This window comes from Nycticebus coucang, chromosome 24 (genome assembly GCF_027406575.1).
Source record: "Nycticebus coucang isolate mNycCou1 chromosome 24, mNycCou1.pri, whole genome shotgun sequence".
Classification (NCBI taxonomy): Eukaryota; Metazoa; Chordata; class Mammalia; order Primates; family Lorisidae; genus Nycticebus; species Nycticebus coucang.
In genome coordinates this window covers 7,922,129-7,944,416 of record NC_069803.1, presented here as the reverse complement: position 1 = coordinate 7,944,416, position 22,288 = coordinate 7,922,129, and positions in this window count along the sequence as shown.

Here is a 22,288-nt window from a genome sequence, read left to right as displayed (position 1 = left end):
AAGTCAGGACAAAAGAATAGACTCTTCAAGCTGCCAGGAGTAGCATCAGTTGACCTACAGGGGCAAATATATCAGGGTGACTACAGACTTCACTAATGAAACTTTCCAAGCAAGAAAACAATGGTCATCTACCTTTAATCTACTTAAACAGAATAATTTTCAGCCCAGAATTCTATATCCTGCTAAGCTAAGCTTTAAAATTGACGGAGAAATCAAATAATTTACTGACATACAAACATTAAGGAAATTTGCCACAACAAGATCAGCTCTACAGGAAATACTTTGACCTATTCTACACACTGACCATCACAATGGATCAGCAGCAAAGTAAGAACTCAGCAATTAAAGGACAGAACCTAACCTCCACACTGATGCAAAAGATAAAACTAAGCAATGGACTCTCACAAAATAAGATGAATAGAACACTACCATACAAATCAATTATCTCAATAAATGTTAATGGCTTGAATTCCCCTTGAAGAGGCATAGATTGGCTGACTGGATTAAAAAACACAAGCCATCCATTTGCTTTCTGCAGAAAATACACCTAGCTTCAAAAGACAAATTAAAACTCTGAGTGAAGGGTTGGAAGACAATTTTTCAGGCAAACGAAATTCAGAAAAAAAGAGGAGCTGAGATCTTATTTTCAGATATATGTGGATTTAAAGCAACTAAAGTCAAAAAAGACAAAGATGGTCACTTTATATTGGTCAAAAGAAAAATACAACAAGGAGACATTTCAATTCTAAATATTTATGCACCCAATTTAAATGCTCCCAGATTTTTAAAACAGACCTTACTCAGTCTGAGCAATATGTTATCCTATAATATCGTGTTAACAGGGGACTTTAACACTCCTCTTACAGAGCTGGACAGATCCTCTAAACAGATATTAAACAAAGATATAAGGGTCTTAAAAAAAAACCCAGAACAACTGTGCACGATAGTTGCACATAATCACTTCATCCCAAAGCTAAAGTATATACATTCTTCTCATTGCCTGATGGAACATTCTCCAAAATTGATCACATCCTAGGACAGAAAACAAACCTCAACAGAATCAAAAGAATTGAAATTTTACCATATATCTTCTCCGACCACAAGGCACTAAAGGTGGAACTCAACTCTAACAAAAACATTCAACCCCACACAAAGCCATGGAAATTAAACAACCTTCTGTTGAATGACAGTTGGGTGCAGGAAGAAATAAAACAGGAAATCATTAACTTCCTTGAGCATAACTCAACTATGACACAAGCTACCAAAACCTGTGGGATACTGCAAAAGCAGTTGTGAGAAGAAAATGTATTGCTTTAGATGTCTACATTCAAAAAACAGAAAGAGAGCACATCAACAAACTCACAAGCAATCTTATGGAATTGGAAAAAGAAAAGAACAATCTAAGCCTAAACCCAGTAGAGGAAAAGAAATCTCCAAAATCAAATCAGAGATCAATGAAATTGAAAACAAAAGAATCATTCAGAAAATTAATGAAACAAGGAGTTGTTTTTTGAAAAAATTAATAAAATATATAAACCATTGGCCAGAATAACTAGAAACAGAAAAGTAAAATCTTTAGTAACCTCAATCAGAAATGATAAAGGGGAAATAACAACTGATGCCACAGATATACAAAAGATCATCTCTGAATACTACCAGAAACTCTATGCCCAGAAGTTTGACAATGTAAAGGAAATGGATCAATATTTGGAATCACACCCTCTCCCTAGACTTAGCCAGGAAGAAATCGAGCCCCTGAACAAACCAATTTCAAGCACTGAGATTAAAGAAACAATAAAAAAGCTTCCAACCAAATAATGCCATTGTCCAGATGGCTTTACACCAGAATTCTATCAAACCTTATTCCCATACTGCAGAAATTATTCCAAAAAATTGAGGAGGAAGGAATCTTCCTCAACACATTCTATGAAGCAAACATCACCCTGATACCAAAACCAGGAAAAGACCCAACTAAAAAGGAAAATTTTAGACGAATTTCACTAATGAATATAGATGCAAAAATTCTCAACAAAATCCTAGCCAATATATTACAGCTTATCATCAAAAAAGTCCTACATCGTTATCAAGTAGGTTTCATCCTAGGGATGCCAGGCTGGTTTAACATACGCAAGTCCATAAATGTTATCCACCATATTAATAGAAGCAAAAGTAAAGACCATACGATCCTCTTGATAGATGCAAAAAAAGATTCAATAAAATCCAGCATCCTTTTCTAATTAGAATACTGAAGAGTATAGGCATAGGTGGCACATATCTTAAACTGCTTGAAGCTATCTATGACAAACCCACAGCTAATATTTATTGAAAAAAAAATTAGAGTAAACTGGGGCAGCGACTGTGGCTCAGTCGGTAAGGCGCCGGCCCCATATACCGAGGGTGGCGGGTTCAAACCTGGCCCAGCCAAACTGCAACCAAAAAATAGCCAGGCATTGTGGCGGGTGCCTGTAGTCCCAGCTACTTGGGAGGCTGAGGCAAGAGAATTGCTTAAGCCCAGGAGTTGGAGGTTGCTGTGAGCTGTGTGAGGCCACAGCACTCTACCAAGGGCCATAGAGTGAGACTCTGTCTCTACAAAAAAAAAAAAAATTAGAGTAAACTGAAAACTTTTCCTCTTAGAACTGGAACAAGGTAGGTTGTCCTGTCACCATTACTTTTCAACATAGTGCTGGAAGTTCTAGCCAATACAATTAGGCAAGACAAGGTAATAAAGGAAATCCAAATAAGAGCAGAGGAGGTCAAATTCACCCTCTTTGCTGATGACATGATCTTGTACTTAGAGTACCCCAAAGACTCAACCACAAGACTCCTGGAAGTCATCAAAAAATACAGTAGTGTCTCAGGATATAAAATCAACGTCTACAAATCAGTTGTCTTTGTATATGCCAACAACAGTCAAGATGAGAGGCTAATTAAGGACACAACTCCCTTCACTATAGCTTCAATGAAAATGAAATACCTAGGAATATACCTAACAAAGGAGGTGAAGGACCTCTACAAAGAAAATTATGAAATCCTCAGAAAGGAAATAGCAGAGGATATTAACAAATGGAAGAACATACCCTGCTCATGGATGGGAAGAATCAACATTGTTAAAATGTCTATACTTCCCAAAGCAATCTACCTATTCAATGCCATTTCTATTAAAATACCAATATCGTACTTTCAAGATTTGGAAAAAATGATTCTACATTTAGTATGGAACCAGAAAAAAACATGTATAGCTAATGCAATTCTTGGTAATAAAAATAAAGCTTGGGGGAACACCATACCAGATTTTAGTCTGTACTACAAAGCCATAATGGTCAAGACAGCATGGTACTGACACAAAAATAGAGACATAGACATTTGGAATCAAAGAGAAAACCAGGAAATGAAACTATCATCTTACAACCACCTAATCTTTGATAAACCTAACAAGAGCATACCTTGGAGGAAAGACTCCCTATTCAATAAATGGTGCTAGGAGAACTGGATATCCACATGTAAAAGACTGAAACTGGACCCACACCTTTCTCCACTCACAAAAATTGATTCAAGATGGATAAAGGACTTAAATTTAAGGCATGAAACAATAAAAATCCTCAAATGAAGTATAAGAAAATCACTGGAAGATATTGGCCTGGGGAAAGACTTCATGAATAAGACTGCCATAGCAATTGCAACAACAACAATAATAAACAAATGGGACTTAATTAAACTAAAAAGCTTCTGTATAGCTAAGGAGACAACAACCAAAGCAAATATACAACCTACACAATGGGAAACGATACTTGCATATTTTGAATCAGACAAAAGCTTGGTAATTAGAATCTATAGAGAACTCAAATTAATCCACATGAAAAAGCCAACAATCCTATGGGCAAGAGACTCCAATGTGTAAGAGACATGAATAGAACCTTCTCTAAATAAGACAGATGAATGGCTTACAAACATATGAAAAAATGCTCACCATCTCTCTTTATTAGAGAAATGCAAATCAAAACCACCCTGAGATACCATCTAACCTCAGTGAGAATGGCTCACATCACAAAATCTCAAAACTGCAGATGCTGGTGTGGATGTGGAGAGACAGGAACACTTTTACACTGCTGATGGGACTGCAAACTAACACAACCTTTTTGGAAGGAAGTATGGAGAAACCTGAAAGAACTCAAGCTAGACCTCCCATTTGATCCTGCAATCCCATTACTGGGCATCTACCCAGAAGGAAAAAAATCCTTTTATCATAAGGACACTTGCACTAGACTGTTTATTGCAACTCAATTTACAATTGCCAAAATGTGGAAACGGCCTAAATGCCCACCAATCCAGGAATGGATTAACAAGCTGTGGTATATGTATACCATGGAATACTATTCAGCCATTTAAAAATGGTGACTTACATCCTTTGTATTAACCTGGATGGAATTAGAACACATTCTTAGTAAAGCATCCCAAGAATGGAAAAGCATGAATCCTATGTACTTGATTTTGATATGAGGACAATTAACGACCTAGTACACAGTGGGGGTGAGGGAAAGAGAGAGCAGAGAGAGAAAGAAGGAGGGAGGGGTGGGGAAAGGAAGAGCAGAGAGAGGGAAGGAGAGAGAGGGTGGGGCCTTGGTGTGTGCCATACCTTTTGGGGGCAAGACACGATTCCAAGAGGGACTTTACCTTACAAATGCAATCAGTGTAATGTGGTTTCTTGTACCCTCAATGAATTCCCAACAATAAAAAAAAAAAAAAAAAAAGAGAGAGAGAGACCTGCTCAGCACCTGTGGCTCAAGCGGCTAAGGTGCCAGTTATACACACCTGAGCTAGTGGGTTCGAATCCAGCCTGGGCCCGCCAAAACAATAATGATGGCTGCAACCAAAAAATAGCCGGGTGGTGTTGTGGCAGGCGCCTGTAGTCCCAGCTGCTTGGGAGGCTGAGACAGGAGAATCGCTTGAGCCCAGGAGTTGGAGGTTGCTGTGAGCTGTGATGCCACAGCACTCTACCCAGGGTGACAGCTTGAGGCTCTCTCTGAAAAAAAAAAAAAAGAGAGAGAGAGAGAGAGAGAAGATTCTAAAGTGAAGAGAAGACAGTGTTACTGGGTCACCATCCTTGTGCTGCTTTAGTGAGTCACTGTGTGGAGCTTACATGATGCCAGGAAAGTTGAGCAACGTAAGTTTTATAGACTGGCTGTGAAAATGCATATATCATTTTTTTTTCCCTGTGATTCCTTTCGTTAAGAAGGATTATTTCATTTTAAGCCTTTAGGTTAAGTACAAATAAAAACAGAAAGTGACAAAGAACTTTTTTTGTCAATGTGGAGACCTCTCCTTTGTAGATAAATTAATTGGTTACTGCTCTGAGTTAATTTTTCACATATGAGTCCGAAAAAGAAGAGCTTGTCTTCATAGATAATAATTACTGGTTTTAATATTCATTCACAGGAGTAAATCAAGTTATTTTTTCCTTAAAATGATGTCTTTCTATGTCAGTTTTGTTGGATATCAATACATTATCATAACAGTCATGAATCTGGTTCAGGGTATGGTCTTTGAAGTGGGAGAGATAATTTTTATTTGGAAGATTGAGCCAATTGTTCACTCACTTGTATGTGTGTTGTGTGTGTGTGTAAAGCACTGGAAACAGGAGATCAAAAAAATTTAACCTTTCATTTTGGAGGTTACACAAAATCCAATTGACCTTTTTAAAAAGATCTAATTGTCATGCACCAGGTGCTTTCTGGGCTTGAACTGGCAGTCAAATATCACAGGAAAGGTTATTCTTGTTATTTCAAAACCTGCTTGAACCAAAAAGTATTGTATGTCCTTGGGGGGATTCCAATTAAGCTCATCATAGGGTCTTCTTTTTAATTTATTAATGAATTACTAAATGTTTGTCAAGTGTTTTGAAGATGTTAAATGAAATATATGTGCAAATTAGTATTATTCATGAAAGGCAGAAAAGACATTAATCCTTTTTATTTCTGCAGAGGTATGTTACTTTAGCTGGCTAAATTTTATGAGTTGAAATAGTAGTTGTCTTCCTATGGCTTTGTAAAATGCACAAGGAAAATGTGTAAATTCAGAGACAGCTTACAAGAACTAGATAACAATTTTTTCTCTGTCATTTTATGCAGACCATGTTATCTAATTGTATCAGTGATAAGTTGTATCTATAGAATAAAATAGGAGTGTGTAAATGTCTAGTAGTATTTTACAGTGTTATTTGCATTATTTAAGTAAACTTTAGAAATGTATGAGAACCTTGAATGTCTGCATTAATTTAAAAGGGGGATTTAAGGATGTTAGGAATGGAAAATTTTTTTCAATGAAAATTTTTAATAGAGTAGCTGTTTCACTATATCTTCCATTTTACACTATTAGTAATCAAAGGAAAGGTCAGACTATTTGAAGTCCATTAAATTCTAGACCTTGCTCATTACAATGCTCATAAATATAAATAGAATCAAAGAAAAATACTTGTGACTTGAAACACACACACACACAAACACTGTAGAAAATGAAGGGTAATTATGATGGTTTACAACTTTTTTGGTTCTCCCCAAATGTGCCTCTCACTCATCACCAGAAGCTTCAACACCAAGAGACACTGATATATACCAGAAGACCAGCTTAGTAGCAATTTTTGAGACATGCAAACATGTAATCTTTGTTATTGAACCTAGTATAGCTACAAATCACGCTTTAAATATAAAATTGCAGAAGGTTTTACAACCTTTAAATCTTTTCTTGTCATTTTATGTTTCTGGTGTTAAATTTTGCTGTGTTAATGTCATTCTCACTTGGTAATATTTACAGCACCTAAATCAATGTTGAGGACACACAGAATATTGAAGGATCAACTCTACTTATTCCAAATACACTTTAATATTTTGACTGCCAAACCAGAGTCGAGAAATAACTGCGGTGGAATGATAATGAGAAGTTTAACAGTATTATGATGGTTGAAGCTGACTTTATGAAAGTTGATAAATTTCATCTTGTAGGTTTCAATTTCTCATTCCCTACCAAGAGATGGGGGAGAATACATTGATACTGCATTTCAAATTGGCTAGATCAGAAGGAACAGCAGCTAAAATCCATTACAACCCAATTACATCCATCAGCTGAAGCTGTGTGCAGTCACTCGTGAACATCAGCATTTAATCCATAAAGAGGAACTAATGAGAAATTTGAAAATGGAATGCACGCATCAGTAAGTTTGGAGAGATTTTTCTGGGATTAATGATCTGCCAGAGCATCTTCAACTTGCTGGAAAGCTATTCTCTCTGGGTTTGTTTACTGACCAAGAGGGAAAAAAAAGGGGTTTCTTTCTGTCTGATCATCAAATATTTGAAAGACCATACTCATCTCAGTCCTTGAAAGTTGGATGCTGTGAACTTTGGAAGTGAGGTATGTTTTGGTGGGCACTACTGTCATTGATTGGGAAAAATTAAATTATTAGGTGGGAATTTCCTACCTAAACAAATTATTTTGCCACTATGGATACTCAGAAGGAAGCATTCTTTTTATCTGAGTCCTAGGAGCATGTGTAGAGTTTAATATAATGGCAAATAATTCTATGCTATTGAAATTTTAAAATAGTTATTTTTGATGATTGCATAGATAGAAATAATATTTCACTTGTTGAATTGCAATTCTTTAAAGAGAAGCAAGGCAGCTTATAGATAGGATGGCATAAACTTGTTCATGATTGCATAACTTTACATGGACAATTTCTGAGTGAATGAATGTATAGTTTGTGAAAACACTGGATGAAGTTTGGGAATGCATTAGAATTTCTTCTCATCTGGTGAAAATGATTCCTGTTAGTATACTATTTAGGGGTGTTACTCTATCTGAGGTCTAGGAAGTGTGGTTAACAGATGAAAGAAATATATATGTGTAATGTGGAGACTCTGATCCCCAATAATATCTGGGGAAAAATGTGGTTTTTATTCACTGTCCTCTGGGATATGGAGTATTCAAATATGTGGATTTCAATTTCAAATCACATCGCATAGTGTGATTTGCTCCTCTTTTCTGGAGTTCCTGGAGGGTGCAGGTAGCTGTGAATGAATATAAGCACATCGTGATGCTATGGCTTTAATGCAGGTTAAAATAATATGAAATTAGAATTCTTATTTTTCCACTTATGCAAAATTTCAGAGAGTTTGTCTAGTGCACATTTTAACATGATAGAAATAAAAAAATTGTCAGAGAGAGTCTTAACGTTTCTATCTTACAAAAAATAAATAGCACAGGGAATACAAAAAGGTTTTAACTTTGTATTTTTAGAAGATAAAGAAAAAGCCATTGAAATATTTTTAGTGGAGGAGTAACATGTTATTTAGAAAGGCTGCTCTGATTGCAGTGAAGACTGGATTGGGGTGAGGCTGTGAATGCAAAGTGCAGAGATGAAAACAAGGTATTTGCTATATTTTAAGTATTGGCTGTGGAGGAAGTACTGGGAAAGGAGAGATGAGGAAGAATACACCAGAAGTAGAACTGACAGAGGTTGGTTATTGAAATACCAGAATTTGGTTTAGGGCAACTAGGTTGTTGGTGGTTCTATTCATAAAGAGAGGGGTAGCAGGAAAAGAGAAGCATAATTGTGGAGGTCTAAGTCTCCACCTGGTCTTTGCAGATGGGGATCAACGCTACCATTTTTCTGTGGTGCTTATCTAAAGTAGAGCAGCTATTGTCAAGCTAAGTTTCCCTTTCTCTAGATTTTGGCTAGAGAGAGTTGGTTTTTTTATGTGATTTTTATTATCTGCTATGGGTGTTTCCAGGTTGCTGGTACCTCCAGCACACAGACTGAGATGGATGAGGCAAAAAGAAAAATTGTGAAAGTCACACCATCTAATTCCCTGGGTTACGAGTCCCAAATGGTATGCTCTCTCTCTCTACCTTTCAGAATTCCTTTATGATTGTTTTCTCTGTAACGTCCAGAGTGTTCAGACATACTTAGAAGCAGCCATGGGGAAAAGGGCATCTACTCCATCTTGGGCTGGAGCTGCAAGAAACTTAGTGTCCAAGGCTAGAAACAATACTAATGGTAAAGACTGAGAGGGAAAAAACTAATACAAAAAACAAAGTTCTATTGCCCCTAATATTTAGACCTGAGATTATTATATCTTTATTTAAACCTTACTTTTCTATATTTACACAATTATGAGAAATGCTGATCTGTAAGTTCTGCTTTGAAAAGAAAGCAAACAAAAGGCATATGTATGCATTAGAAATAAGAGTTTCATTTTTCTTATCTAAGATTAGGGAAAATAGTAAATTTTGATAACATCTAAATATGACCAGTATTTCATTAGAAAATCAAAAATTCGAGGAAAATTTGATATAAATTTAGTATAAAATAGAATAGGTGAACAAAAATGGAAAATACACATAAAAAGCAAGCCACTGCTATAAATTACTTATTAAGTGTATTTTTTCCTAACTGAGAAATTCTACAATTATTTACAGATGAGATTTCATTGTTAAATAGGCTCAAATATATACTCATATCAGTGCATAGTTTATATTGCTGATAAAGAGAGAGAATTAAAGGGTTAAACAAAAAGAAATAAGATTTTTTTTTTTTTTTTTGTTAATCACAGAGAAAGTTAGATGTTCCAGAGCAAGCGTATGGCTCACCTTCATGAAATGTTGGGGCGATTGTTCTTTCTTATTGCTCTCCCAGGCCTGGAGGGCTTGCTCCCTTTTGCAAGGTCAAGCCTGGCTTTCTGCAGATTATATATAGAGAGGGCAGAAGAGAAGATGGATGACAAGCTAAGTCATATGGAGTTGCGAACATTGTTTCCACACACATTCCACCTGGTGAGAATGTCTTTCCCTCACTGACCACTTCCTCCAGGACAGCTGCCCACATTCCATGGAGCTGTAGTACACAATTGGTCATCACTGTCCCTGAGACATGGCAGTGATTTCATAGGGTTCAGGTTAGGCTTCTGGTTAAGTGACAGAACATAAACTAATAGAAAAATATATCTGTCCCTACTCCTCAGGACCTGGTATGCAGTTGCTTTAAACTCTCCCAGTGAATAAAAGGAAGACTAAGACAGGCACAGCAGTTACCCACTATAACAATGAAAAATTCTAAGGCAAGGATTGGTGGGAAATACCACCAATTGGTGGTGGTCTAATGGTCAAATGCTCCTTCTGCTTTCTCAAAGGAACTCCTTTGTCCAGAAATCCCCATTCTTACTGGTTTTGCCCCTGGGAGATTCCTACCTATTCATTATTACCTGTGGCCTGTTTGAAATGGGTCCTGGAGGAAACACTCTCCTGGGGAATGCTCAGTCTGCTTCCTGTAGAGCCATTTTTGAGATCTGCCCGTTTCTATAGTAGTGGAGCGATCACTGGCTTTTGTAGGCCAAGCTTGCAGTAATAGCCCCCTTTTGTCGGTGCAGGGCAGACATCAGTCAGAAGTTTGTAACTCAAGGACTGCCTGTACTCTAGATGGTGATGTTCAGGGAGGGTAAGAGAAATCACTTCAGGTTATTTTGAGAAGAAAATAATTTAATACAGGGAATTGGATTCTCGCAAAAGATGTAGAAGAATGGGGGTTAAAAATTATCGCTACCTTAAAGTTCAAGGACAACCATGAGAGCTGAGATCCGGAAGTCAGGGGCCTGCTGCTCCTGTAACTACCTCCAGTACCGGCAAAGCTGTGACCAGACACAGAAGCCGAGCGTGCTGCCTGTGAAGACAACATTGCCTTGACCTTGCTTGCTTAGAGAAAATATAACAGCAAATCGCCGTTGCCTTTCTTATCCTACACAGTATCTGCTCAGCTCACTAGCCAAAACCCATTTGCATCCAAAATCCTAGCTAAGGTGAATCTTTGAAATACACTTTTCTCTCAGTTCAAGGAGCACACATGCCAAAGGAAGCAACTCCATTCCTCAAATCTCAAAAATGGCTGTTACTGAAAAAATATTAATAACTTTAAAAGCAGCTGTTAACAGATAGTTAATTTTATGCATGAAGAATTAGCAATGAAGAAAATAACTATGAAGTTTTATAAAATAACTGTGCGTGTCAGAAATCAAGACTATAGATTTAGGGACTTAAATATGCACAGTCATGGAAAATATTTTGTTTATAGTACAGTTCTGTGGATAGTCTCATGTGTACATTTCAGAAGAGATACAAAAATCTATAAATTTAATGGCAATTATAATTTCATCAAATCTAAAAGAAATGATGTAAATTCAGAGTTGACAATTCTTTGAAATTTATTTTCTTTAGCTTGAATAACCTTACCTAACGTTTTAATATGACATTATAATAAAGCACATGTTATGTATAAGAAAGAATATTATTCATCTTTAAAAGGTGAACAATAATCTTGGTTTTTATCAAAGCAGGCATTGATTAGAATTAAGATTTTGGTATCTTTAATATTTTTCAGTGTAAAAATGCAGTAAGATAAAAAAGAGCTCATCAGTATTCTCACGTAAGAGAGCAATGTTGTCACTACGAACAATTTATCCTTCCTTTCATTTTTCTATGCATGCTTTGAGATATGTGATATTATACAGAGTTTACTCGTTTTTTTCTGGATATTTTTCACTTTAGTTTACAACTTTCATTTGATTAGTATTTAGTTAATTATCCTTTTTTATAAGTAGTTCTGAATACACATACAAACATACATCTCCCTCAACTACGTAACTAGAATAAAAATACTGATAAAATGGTACGAGCAATTTAAATTTTCATCATTCCATCAAATATAATAGCACTTAAAAATTATCACTCTATAATTGAAAGAAATAGAATAAAAATACTTTATTTTCTATGTAGTATTAGTAATAAATTACTGATTTTCCCAGGCCTTGCCAGTCTTCTAAAAACCAAAATGATTGCCATTGAGATTTTAATCTATCTTGAGGCTGAGTATCTTTGCACATTTTTATCACTTTTTCAATCTCTTTTTCTGGAAATTGCCTGTTGATTGCAATTTACCACTTGGATTTTAGGGTTTTAAGTTCTTATCAATTTCTCAGAATTATTAACAGATATTTATGTATGTCTATATGGGGGGGGGAGAGAGAAGAGACCCTGTGTGTGTGTACGTCTGAGAGAGAGAGAAAGAGAGGGAGAGAGAGAGAGAGAGAGAGAGAGAGGCCTAAATATATAAGTAAGTTTCTTGCCACAGTTTCCTTTTTTTTTGGTTTCAGTTTGCTTGGCAGATATTTAAAATATTTTTGCGCTCAAATATTTCAAATATATTAATCTTTTCCTTTATGATTATTATGTTATGCTTAAAATATACTATTCTGCACTGCAATTATAGGTAACTCTTCATTGTTTAATTCAAGTATTTGACTGATAAGGTAGTTTTCAATCAACTCTCTTCAGGTATAATTTACATACAATAAAAATCAACATTTCATATAATATATCATTTAATGAATTTTGACATATGTATGTGTCTATTTAACCAACTTCCTAATTAAGATAGAGACTATTTCCATCATCACAAATACCCCTGCATCTGATAGCCATTCCCTGCCCCCAGCAACCACTGAGTACGTTTCTATAAGGACAGATTAGTTTTACCTATTCTAGAATTTTATATAAATGGAACCATGCGCTAGGTACTATTTTATGTTTAACTTCTTTCCCTTTAGCATATGGGTTTTTAGATATATTTATTCATGCTACTGCATATATTAATAGTTCTTTTAATTTCTAAGTATTATTTCATTACATGAATGTGGTAGTTTGACTACACACTCACCTGGACATTTGAGTTGTTTCTGTTGTTTGACTATTATGGATAAAGGTGTGATGAATATTTATACACAAATGCTTGTGTGACGTGTTTTCACTTTTCATAGATAAATACTTAGCAGTAAGACTGCTGAGGAATATGATAAGTAAATGTCAATTTTATAAGAAATTGACAAACTTTTTTGCAGTAGTTGTATTACTTTACACTTCCATCAGAAATGAATGGTTCTAGTTTCTTTAAGTTCTTGTCATCATTGATATTGTCCTGTTTTGTTTTGTTTATTTTTGTCATTCTAGTTAGTGTGAAATGGTTTTAATTTGCACATCCATGATGATTAAGAAACTGAGCAGCTTTTTATGCGCTAATTGACAATTCATACATCATCTCTGGTGAAGTAACTGTTCAATTATTTATTTATTTATTGAATTTTTTATTATTAAAAACTCATCATTATTCTGAATATCAATCCTTCATTGGATAGCACAAATAATTTCTTCCAGATCATGCTTATACATAAGCATTTATATACATATATATAAATCCTTTATTGTGCTATTCAATTAAGGATTTATATATATGTTAATATGTTCTTAAAATATATTAAATATTTAAATGTATTTTAATCATGTCTTTTACCCTTTTTATTGTGGTGGATTATATATAATTTAAAGTTTGGCATTTCAACTATCTTCAAGTGCATAATTCAGTGGCATTAGTTATATTCATAATGTTGGGCATTCTTCTTCCCAAACAGAAATTCAATCCTTATGGAGCAATGGCTGCACATTTATCTCCTCCAGATAGCACCTGGTACCCTTTAATCTACTTTCTGTCTCTATGAATTTGTCTATTTTGGATATTGCATATAAGCACAATAATACAATATTTGTGCTTTTGTGGCTGGATTCTTTTGCTTGGCATAATGTTTTCAATGTTCATTCATGTTGTAGCACATATTAGAATTTCTTTTTCGTTTTTTTTTTTTTTTTTTTTGAGAAGGAGTCTCACTATGTCGCCCTCGGCATCACAGCTCATAGCGACCTCAAACTTTTTGTGCTTTAGCGATTCTCTTGCCTCTTCCATTCTCGAGATACTTTACTAAGAAGAATATGTTCCAGCTCCATCCATGTAAATATGAAAGAGGTAAAGTCTCCATCTTTCTTTAAGGCTGCATAATATTCCATGGTGTAAATATACCACAATTTATTAATCCATTCATGGATCGATGGGCACTTGGGCTTTTTCCATGACTTAGCAATTATGAATTGGGCTGCAATAAACATTCTGGTACCAAACATCTTTGTTATTATGTGATTTTTGGTCTCATGGGTATATACGTAGTAGAGGAATTATAGAATTGAATGGCAGGTGTATTATTAGATCTCTAAGTGTTTTCCAAACATCTTTTGAAAAGGAATGTATTAATTTGCATTCCCACCAGCAGTGTAGAAGTGTTCCCTTTTCTCCACATCCACACCAACATCACTGGTGTAGGGATTTTGTGATATGGGCTAATCTTACTGGAGTTAGATGATATCTCAAAGTAGTTTTGATTGCATTTCTCTGATGATTGAGGATGATGAGCATTTTTTCATATGTCTGTAGACCATGCGCCTGTCTTCATCAGAGAAGTTTCTCTTCAAGTCCCTTGCCCAGTCTGCGATGGGATCACTTGTTCTTTTCTTGCTAATACGTTTGAGTTCTCTGTGGATTCTAGTTATTAAACCTTTGTCGGAGACATAACCTGCAAATATCTTCTCCCATTCTGGGGACTGTCTGCTTGCTTTACTTACTGTGCTCTTGGCTGTGCAGAGCTTTTAATTTGATCAGGTCCCAGTAGTGTATTTTTGAAGCTGCTTCAATTGCCCAGGGGGTCCTCCACATAAAATATTTGCCCAGACATATTTCTTCAAGAGTTTTCCCTGCACGTTCTTCTAGTATTTTTATAGTTTAATGTCTTAAGTTCAAATCTTTAATCCAGTGAGAATCTACCTTAGTTAATGCTGAAAGGTGGGGGTCCAGTTTCAGTCTTCTACAGTTGCCAGCCAGTTCACTCAGCACCATTTGTTAAATAGGGAATCTTTTTGCCACTGAATGTTTTTAATTGGCTTCTCAAAGATCAAATAACTGTAAGTAGCTGGGTTAATCTCTTAGTTCTCTACTCTGTTCCATACATCTAACTCTTTGTTTTTTGTGCCAGTACCATGCTGTTTTGATCAGTATTGATTTAAAGTATAGCCTGAGGTCTGGTAGCATGATTCCTCCTGCTTTGTTTTTATTTCTGAGTAATGTCTTGGCTATTCGAGGTTTTTCTCATTCCATATAAAACAAAGTATTTCTTTTTTTTGAAGATCTTTAAAGTAAGACAGTAGAGCTTTAATAGGGATTGCATTAAAATTGTATATTGCTTTGGATAGGATGGATATTTTAACAATGTTGATTCTTCCCAGCCATGAGCATGGTATGTTTTTCCATTTGTTAAGATTTTCAGCTATTTCTTTTCTTAAAGTTTCATACTTCTCTTTATAGAGATCTTTCACATCCTTTGTTAGATAAACTGCCAAATATTTCATCTTCTTTGGCACTGCTGTGAATGGAATAGAGTCCTTGACTGTTTTTTCAGCTTGACTATTGTTGGTATATATAAAGGCTACCGATTTATGAGTGTTGATTTTGTAATGTGAGATGCTGCTGTATTCCTTGATCACTTTTAAGAGTTTTGTAGTAGAATCCCTGTTGTTTGCCAGATATACAATCATATCATCTGCAAAGAGTGAAAGTTTGATCTCTTCTGACACTATATGGATACGCTTGATCACCTTTATTCCCTAATTGCGATGGCCAAAACTTCCATTACAATGTTAAAGAGCAGTGGAGACAATGGGCAACATTGCCTGGTTCCTGATCTGAGTGGAAATGATTCCAATTTAACTCCATTCGTTAGGATATTGGCTATGGGTTTGCTGTAAATGGCCTCTATTAGTTTAAGACATGTCCTTTCTATACCAATTTTCCTAAGTGTTCTGATCATGAAGGTATGCCGGATTTTATTAAAAGCTTTTTCTGCATCAATTGAGAGAATCATATGGTCTTTGTTTTTACTTTGTTTATATGCTGAACTATATTTATAGATTTATGTGTATTGAACCAGCCTTGAGATGCTGGGATAAAACCGACATGATCATGATGTGTAATTTGTTTGATGTGTTGCTGGATTCTGTTTGTTAGGACCTTGTTGAATATTTTCGCATCTATATTCATTAGTGATATTGGTCTATAATTTTCTTTTCTGGTTGGGTCTTTTCCTGGTTCGGGGCTCAGGGTGATGTTTGCTTCATAGAACGTGTTGGGTAGTATTCCTTCTTTTTCTCTATTTTGGAACAAGTTGAATAATATAGGTACTAGTTCCTCTTTAAAGGTTTGGTAGAATTCTGACGTGAAGCCACCTGGTTTCAGGCTTTTCTGTTTAGGGAGATTTTTATGGTTGATGCTATTTCAGAACTTGATATAGGCCTCAAAATTTACACTTGATTGTGGCTAAGTCTTGGAAGGTGACGTGCTTCCAAGTATTGGTCAGTGTCCTTCAGATTTTCATATTTCTGAGACTAAAGTTTCTTGTAATATTCATTAAGGATTTTTTAAATTTCTGAGAATCTGTTGTTATTTCGTCTTTGTCATTTCTGATTGATGGAATTAAAGATTTTACTCTTTTTTTCCTGATTAGGTTTGCCAAAGGTTTATCTATTTTATTAACCTTTTCAAAAAAACAACTTTTTGATTTATTGATGTGTTGTATAATCATTTTGTTTTCAATTTCATTTCATTTTGCTCTAATTTTGGTTATTTCTTTTCTTCTATTGGGTTTGGGGTTGGAATGTTCTTCCTTTTCCAGTTGCTTGAGGTGTCCTATTAAATTGTTAACTTCCTCTCTTTCTGTTCTGTTGAGGAAGACTTGCAGTGCTATAAATTTCCCTCTTAAGACTGCCTTTGTGGTATCCCAGAGGTTCTGATAATTTGTGTCTTCCTTGTCATTTTGTTCCAAAAATTTGGCAATTTTCTTCTTAATCTCATCTCTGACCCAGCTATCATTCAGCACAAGGTTATTTAACTTCCATGTTTTTGTATGAGTATGCAGATTCCTGTTGTTACTGACTTCACTTTTATTCCATGGTGGTCTGAGAAGATGCAAGGAATAATTTCTATTCCTTTAAATTTACTGAGATTAGACTTGTGACCTAAGATGTGATCGATTTTGGAGTATGTTCTGTGGCCTAATGAGAAGAATGTGTATTCAGTTTAGTTGGGATGAAATGTTCAGTAGATGTCTTTTAAATTCAAACTTTTGGACAGCTAGGTTTAAATAAAAATTTCTTTGCTCACCTTCTTATTGGAGGGTCTATCCAACACTGCCAAAGGATTGTTGAAATCTCCAACTATGGAGATTAGAGGAGCTAGAGGAAATCAAGTTGCTCATGTCTGTTAGAGTTTCTCTTATAAATTGAGGTGAATTTTGGTTGGTGCAGAGATATTAATAATTGAAATCTCATCATATTAAGTATTACCCTTAACAAATATGAAGTGACCATTCTTATCCTTCCTTACTTTTGTTGGTTTAAAGTCTATTGCATCTGCAAATAGAATTGCAACACCTGCTTTTTTCTGTTTTCCATTTGCCTGAAATATGGATGACCATCTTTTCAACCTGAGTCTACATTTATCTTTTAATGTAAGGTGAGATTCTTGTATGCAGCAAATATCTGGCCTGAGTTTTTGTATCCAGTCAGCCAACCTTTGCCTCTTTAGAGGACAGTTGAAACCATTCACATTAATGGAGAATGTTTTTAAGCCTGGTAAATTTGGGGGTATCGAATTTTCAAAAGTCCAGTGGACATGTTTTTTTTTTTTTTTACCACTGTGGAAGTTGGAGTTTGATCAAAAGTTTCAGAGTGAATTTACTTTTGTGGTGGAGAGTTCTGCCGGTCATTATGGAGGATGGGTCTGAGAATATCCTGAAGAGCTTGTTTGGTTATGGCAAATTTCTTCAGCGTGTGAATGTCATTAAAGTATTTAATTTCTCCATCATAAATGAAACTCAGTTTAGCTGGATACAGTATCTGGGGTTGAAAGTTATTTTGTTTTTGGACATTAAAAGTCTATGCACACCCTCTTCTGTTTTGAACGTTTTCAGCAGAGAGATCTTCAGTCATTCTAATATTCTTCCCTTTGTAGATTATAGTTTTCTTACGTCTGGCTGCTTTCAGAATTTTCTCCTTCATATTAACTTTAGTGAAGTTAATTACGATGTGCCTGGGGGATGTCTTATTCAGTTTGAGTCGTGCTGGGGTTCTGAAACTGTCTGCTATCTAAATTTCAGATCTCTTGGCATGTCTGGAAAATTCTCTTTCATAATTTCATGGAGAAGGGCCTCTGTGCCTTGCGAGACCACTTCATCACTTTCAGGGATTCCAATGAGGCAGATATTAGCCTTCTTCGAATTATCCCAGAGCTCTCTGAGAGAATTATCTAGTTTTCCAATCTATTTCTCTTCCTCCTTGAGAGTTTGGGAGTATTCAAAAGCTTTGTCTTCAATGTCAGATATCCTTTCTTCTGCTTGCTCCACTCTGTTACTGAGGGATTCTCCTGTATTTTTCATATCTTTGAGGGCTGCAAATTCTAGCTTCAATGTGTCAAAATCTTTGGTGATCTTGTCTTTTAAATGGTTGAATTCTTGAAACAAATTTTGAATTTCTCCTTGAATTTCCAATTCCCACTTTTCCTCCATTCTATTAATCTTGTTTGCAATTCAAACTCTGAACTCAATTTCTGATATTTCTGCCATTTATTTATTAATGGGATCTTCAGTTACATCTGCCATATCTTTTCCTGGGGTTGGGGAGTGGGTTTGATCTACTCTGGTTGTTCATGTTACCAGAATTTTTCTGCTGATTTCACCCCATGATTATTTTACACTGTTTGACTAGATGAGTGGATAATGAAAAGTTGGGTTCGGGGCTCCAGGAGTAGTGATTAACCAGCCCTTTGCCCAAAAGCTGTGTCTTGTGTCTGTACCTTTTCCCCTGGAGCTTTGCCAAAGGCCCATACTACAGTGCTACAGCCTGAGAAACTGGTGACCTTTTTCGTGTGGTGGGGCTATGTGGCTCTGTCTTGTTTTCAGCTAGTTTCTGTCTGACCCAAGTGAATCAGTTAGTCTGTGTTGAAGTCTCAGCTGGATAGAAATACTAGCAATTAAGTCACCTTGCTCCCCACAGCCAACAATTAGAAAATGCAATCAAACTTTCCTACAACCACACATCCAGGATACCACTTGAATAGTCCTCGCGCAATTGGCCCAGTTCAAGAGGTCCAAATCAGTTGTCTCAGTCAGCACCTGTCCCAGTTGGGAGAGTTTAAAAGGTCTCTGGCAACTAGATCACAGGTATCTGCTGATAACTCAACTCAAATATGACTTGCTCCAGTGCTCCTTTAGGTCAGGAGGACCCACGCAGCAAACAGATTAGTCTGGGAAGGTTGATGCCTCCTTCCCCACCTTGCACCTCTGCACACTCAGTCACTGATAACCCCACAGGGCTTATCAGTTGCCTCCAATAAGCAGATACTCCAGAGTCTTGCACCTGCCTGAATCACAGGGAAATCTATGTCTCTTCAGCCAGGCTGCTGCTCTCTGCCACCATCCGGCATGGGGAGGTGAGGCCTGACAACTTCGAGTGCTCAATGGGGTCTGGGGCTTTTCACTCAGTTCCATCCTCACCCCCGATTGATGTTACTGACAGAACAGAACAACTTTGCAGAATTTTTTTCTGTCCTGGCTAAATTCTTGTGCAGAAGAGAAGCTGTTTTGAGTTCACAGAACCTGCGTCTCAGGCCCTGTCTTTGCTGCTGCCTGGTAGTTTGTATTCACAGCACAGTAAGCTGTCAGTTCTAGCCTCCTACCCTCCTTTACCTAGGCTGATGATCCCCTGAGGGCTGTGTGCATCTTAGGCTCAGTAAAGTGGTCCTCTGGGTCAGCCCTGCCCTGGGAATCAGCCAGCTCTGTGCATGCATTTTCTTGTCCCCATGCTCCACTCAGGCTGGTACCACCTCAGGCAAACCCTTTACTCACAGGGCCTGCGTATCCATCCCAGATCTTTTCTGCCAGTGGCTGCCACAGTGAAGATGCCCAGCATCCTCTTGTTGCTCAGAGAGACAGAGGGTGTGACTCCGGAATATCCAGGCCTGAGCCCTATTGTTGCCAAAAACAGCTGCTGCTCTGCGCCTCAAGGCACCACTGCTCCCATGTGGTTCCCTCTCAGACAACACTCCTCTCCTCACTCCCATGCCCCAGAATCAGCACTGGCCAGCAGCAGTTCATGCCCTGTCTGCACCTCTTGAGTTAATACCCCAGTGTCTGGAATCCTGGGGGACAGGCTTCCAGACCTCAGAGTGAGAGTTGAAGGGAGTGCTGGGAGCTCAAAATTGCAGGTAGAGAATATACACAGTTTTATACATTTTGATGCCTGGCAGGAGAGCGCCATGGCACCCTAGTAGGGGAAGTAGGGCCAGTTTTTAGAGGGTCTCTCCCATGGAATATAATGGGAGGACTTTTGAACTCTGCTCATTTGTTTATGGGGTACTCCAAGCCGTTCTCATGGGGGAGGGAACTCCCGTCTGCTTGGTGATGGATTTTGTACCTTTTGTTTGTATCCTTGGGGTCGCAGCTTGCCTCAGCAGGGTTGATGTATGTTCTTTGACCTTCTCTCTTGGCACAGCTCTAATCCACCAGGTTACTTGCTAAATTTCTGTCCTCCTTCTGGATGGGAGCCTCTGTGGAAAGCTGGCTTCAGTCAGCCATCTTGTCTCTGCTCCCCGAGTCCCTGTTTTAAATTATTTGGGGTGCGTAATTATGAGTGGAATTGTTAGGTCACATGCGAATGTCACCATTATCTTGAGGAACCACCAAACTGTTGTCCACAGTAGCTGCACCATTTCACATCTCCATGTGCAATGTATGAGGATTCCAATGACTCCTTCACTGACACTTATTTTACTTCTTTTCTAGTGTTAAGTTCTCACCCTGTCACACAGACTTAAGTACAGTGGTGTGATCATAGCTCACTGAAGCCTCCAACTCCTGGGCTCAAGCAATTCTTCTGCCTCATCACCATATCCAGTTAAGTTTTTCTACAATAGAGGTCTTGTTATGTTGTCCAGGCTGTTCTCAAATTCCTGGACTGAAACAATCTTCCCACCTGTCCTCCTGAGTAGCTGGTATTATACATGTAGGTACAAACTACTGTGCCCAGCAATAGAAAATTTAAACTGCACATGAAGCTCATATATATACCTATTGTATAGTGCTATTACATGCTCTACGTGGTAGTCTTTATTATTACATTATTGCTTAAAATTTATTCATTTATTTATCATATTATTATTTAAATTTTAGAGATCATATCTTGCTGTGTTTCCCAGGCTGGCCTCAAACTCCTGACTTCAAGCAATCTTCCCATCTAAGCCTCCCAAACAGTCAGGATTATAAGCATGAGCCAGCATGACTGGCTCCTTTTTTCCTTTTTTGATCGTACCCATCTAGTGAGTATGAAGTGATCATTCACTGAAGTTTTGATTTGCATTTTCCAAAAGACTAGTGATGTTGAGCAACTTTTTATATACTTACTGGCCATTAGTATGTCTTCAGTAAAGAAATGTCTATGTAAGTCCTTTATCTTTTTTTAATTGAATTGTCTTTTTGTTATTACATTATAGTAGTTTTTTATATATTCTTGATGTTAAACTTTAATCAGATTTACAACTTTCAAATATTTTCTCTCATTCTCCAGGATGTTTTCACTTTCTTGTCTGTTGATGCACAAAAGCTTTAATTTTGATGAAGTATAAATTGCCTATTTTGTCCTTTCTTGCCTATGCCCTTGGCATCATATCTAAAAAGCCATTGCCAAACTCAACGTTATAAATACCTAGGTTTTCTTCCATGAGTTTATGGTTTTAGCTCTTGTATTTAGGTCAATGATCCATTTTGAGTTATTTTTTTGTATGTGGTGTGAGAACTAGGAGCCCTGCTTCATCTTTCTGCATGTGGAAATCCAGTTACCCAATACCAAGTGTTGAAGACATTGTTCTTTTCTTCATTTAATGAACTTGCAACACTTGTCAAAAAGTTTTGGGCCATAGATGTAGGGTTTAATGGCATCTTTAGAAGAGAAGAATAATTTAATATTGTTAAATTACAGTGTTTTTTTTCTCTTTCAGTTAATGCTATCTTAAAGAAAATCTGCTTTAAGAATCCTTCCCTACACACAAGTTATATAGCTTTTCTCCTTTGTTTTACCTAGTTTTTATGCATGATGTGAGGTTACAGTCAAGGTTCATTTTCTTCCATATGGATGGCTACCCTCCAGCTTCATTTATTGAAAACATTATTTGAAAATTATTGAAAAGATATTCGAATCTCGATTCATTTGTTGAAATCTACACTGTTTGTGCAGGTATATTCTGAACTCTCTCTGTTCCTAGATTTGAAGG